The sequence below is a fragment of the Culex quinquefasciatus genome, chromosome 3 (assembly GCF_015732765.1).
Source record: "Culex quinquefasciatus strain JHB chromosome 3, VPISU_Cqui_1.0_pri_paternal, whole genome shotgun sequence".
Lineage (NCBI taxonomy): Eukaryota > Metazoa > Arthropoda > Insecta > Diptera > Culicidae > Culex > Culex quinquefasciatus.
Genome location: NC_051863.1, coordinates 52,866,296 through 52,869,943, shown reverse-complemented (window position 1 = coordinate 52,869,943; position 3,648 = coordinate 52,866,296).

Below are 3,648 nucleotides of genomic sequence, written 5' to 3'. Positions count from 1 at the left end.
CTCTGCTGTTGTTTTTCCTTCGCTGAACAATCCGAATCGATGCCTCCACAGACGTGATCAGTTCTCTTCACGGTTTACAAAGTGCTGTCTCAGATCATCGCCAAAAGCGTGGTAAAGGAGCGTTTGGTACGGTATGTCCACGCATCCTTCCTCCCCTGTAGATTCTTTGAAACGTGATCCGTTCTCAGAATCCTCTCTGTGGTAAACCCAACGCAGTAGGGCTGGCCGTTTTAATTTTTGCAATACATTTTCGGGTGTTCTAGGATGTACTGCAATTGGGTACTAAAGCCCTATGTCAATTTTTATGTACAACGGTAAAAAACACGATTAAAAACCATTTCTGATCACTTTTTTTCATATTAATGCAAAAAAAATATTGACAAGACAACATTTTTTCGATGGATCAACTATGGTCCCCTTGGAACTAGTTGTCAAGTAGGAGCTTTTCTGTCAAGATGGACCGCGAGGTTAATTTTTCCAAATTGATTTAAAAATCCATTTTAAACTCTTTGTGGTCGTACACTGCCGTTCTACGCATAATTGTCCCATGTTCAAAAAAGTGCAACTGAGAAAAACGCGATTGAAATTTTTCGACCGTTTTTTGTGTTTCTCCGCATAATTGTCCCGTGGGTCCCAATTCACTCCATAAGTCCCTATTCATCCCAGTTAGCAGTTTATCACTCTTATTTGTAATCTTCTTGCAATACAATAGGCAAACAAGACACAATACTTCGTAAAACTGGTCATTTCATGAAAGAAAATATTTGGTGGGACAATTATGCGTAGAAGTTCAACGATGGGACAACCAGACTTGGTGTTGTTTTCAATGAGTTTCCGAACAAAGTACTAGATTTTATGTGTTTTTCGAAAAGTAAACGTCAAACTAAACCTAAAAATGAAAAAAAGTCAGAATCGACCAAAATTGACATGGGACAATTATGCGTAGAACGGCAGTACAAAGGGTCATTGTACTCAGAAAAATAAGCTTTATCGCTGTAAACAATAATATCCCCAATCTAAGATTCATTTTAGGAACCAATTGTTAATGATGACAAGAAAAGTGCTTGGGGCGTAATCTAATCACAAGACTTTCCAGCGTGCTTTCATCGTACTGGCTGCATTTGATGTTAGACAGGGTGGCCACTCAAGTCGGGAAATCGGGAGGTCGGGAAAAAGTCGGAAGTTCGCCAAAATTCACGAAAAATCGGGAAAAAGTCTGGAATTTGTGCCTTATTGTTATTAAGTCGGGAAAAGTCGGGAATCCCAACCATCCTTGCTTGAAAAATATTTTCTAACTCTTGAATAACTTTGAAATATATTGTACACCTTTGAAATTAATTTCACTCAATTCGTCTTCAGCTTCTAACTTTAAATTTCGGGTTCCTTTCACTATTTCAACATAATGATAATGTTATTTATTTTTGCATATGTTTATCAAACAAAAGGTTAAATCTTGTCCCGCCCGTGTGGATCAATCGGACCGCGCACTGGACTCACAATCCAGAGGTCGCCGGTTCGAATCCCGCGGCGGGCGCTCTAAAATTCTTTGTGTAAATATGGGTATTCGGCGCCGTCGCTCCGTGCCATACTTTCATACACTTAGGAGCCCAGGGCGGCGAAGTCCTGTAGATAAAAAGGAAGACACTTGTGGTTGGTACTAGCAATGGTGGCCGACAGCTATAAAGTCAACTTCGTTTCGTAGGTTAAATCCAAATTTTAATCACAACAAAGCCAATCAAAAATTTTAAAAATTTCAAAAATTTCAAGAATTTCAACAATCTCAAAAATTTTCTAAAATTTCTAAAATCTCAAAAATTAAAAAAAAACTCTAAAATTTCAAAAAATTTAAAAAAATTTAAAGGTTCCCAAAAATTTAAAAAAAAAATCGATGGTAGATCGAGGTATCGACGTCGTCGTGCTATCTTGTCGCTCCCGACATTTCGCCGTTCCGACAAAAACGCGTTTTAATGTTTGACCTTGAATAAACAAAAACGAAAGCACGCAATGTAAACAATAGCAAACACGTTTTGTTTGGCTGACCATTATGTGCATTGCCCCGAAGTTTGGTTGAAGTTGGTCGCTGGAGTCCCGAGTTATAATTACAAATGTTTACGGTAGTCTCACTTGTAAGTGCGTCAAACGCATCCTAGCCTGAAATCCCTTTGGACAATTGTCGCACTTACCTAAATTTTCAGGGAGTGACAAGATAGCACGACAAGATTGAAACTTCTTTCATATGAAAAGTGACAAAAAATTTCGGAGCTTTTTTGGTTTTCATTCAATATCTCAGGACTGAAATTTTGGGGATCTGTGAAGGTCAAAAGATGAGGCATTGTGAGCTGCACAAAATGGCGTTCTTAACTCAATTTGGCCCAAAATGCACGTACGACAAGTTAGCACGACGGCGACGATTTGTCGATGGTAAATCGTAATCTTACTATCGCAAAATATCGATCGTATGTCGAGAAATTACGATCGTAATATTACGATCGAATGCAATAATCACCACGAAAATTTACACTTTCTGAATAAGAAGATTAGAGAAGCATTGAACATGATTATCGAACATTGAACATCCAATGTTCGAAACAATTTTGAATTTTTCAAATGTTTTTTTTTCTGATTAGTTTATATAATTTTGCTCTGATATTTAAAAGTTTAAAATTTCCCGAGAGTCTCGACCGAATTTGCCGGAAATCGAGAGGGTCACAAATTGTCGATTTCCCGGGAATTCCCGATCGTCACCCTCTAAATACGGGTATCAAACGAATTACAATTTCGTATGCTTTTTCAATTTGTTAGAGTTTTTTTTTTGGGAAAATAGTAAAATTTTCACAAACTCCGTATTTTTTCAAAAAAACTCGAATTTTTAAAAAATGCAACATGGATAAACGAAGCGAAATTTTGCATGCTTCATACATACATTCAAATTGAGTATGCTTCATACAAAATTTTGCGTCATTTGATACCCATATTGCAAATTAAAAAATTTGAGTTTTCTCAAAGAAATAGGGTATTTTGTAAAAAAAATAGTTTTTTACAAAAAAAAACTCCAATAAGGTGAAAACGCAAACAAAATTTCGCTTCGTTTGATACCCATATTGCATATTTTGAAAATTTGAGTATTTTCGAAAAAATGCGGTTATTTGTGAACAATTTTGAGTACATATTTTACTTTGAAAATCACTATATTTACAAAAAATATATACCGTAAACTGGGGTGACTTTGATAGGTTTTTCAAATGCCCGTCAAATTAATATCTAAACATTTTTGAGAATTTTGAGTATGTAAGCATTAAGGGATAGCTTATTATCGAACATATATGCTAAAATGTGACTGTTCCATTAGATGTACAGCACTTGTTCGGTAACTGGGCTGAGAACGTAGCCCAGTCACCGAATGCTGCTCACTAACTGGGCTGAACGAAAAATTACGAGGGGAACAACGATGCATAATATTTTCCTGATGAAAAATAAAAATATATGTTACTCAATTTTATTTACAATGCTTACTTTTCATACTTCTTAAATTGTGACTTGAAATCAAATAAAAGTTTGAAAAAAAGTTTTTTATTTATAAAACATGATTTTTGCATCCATTAACCCCTCGGTCATTTCCGTTTGTTTTGGTTTTTTGACGTTTGTCTG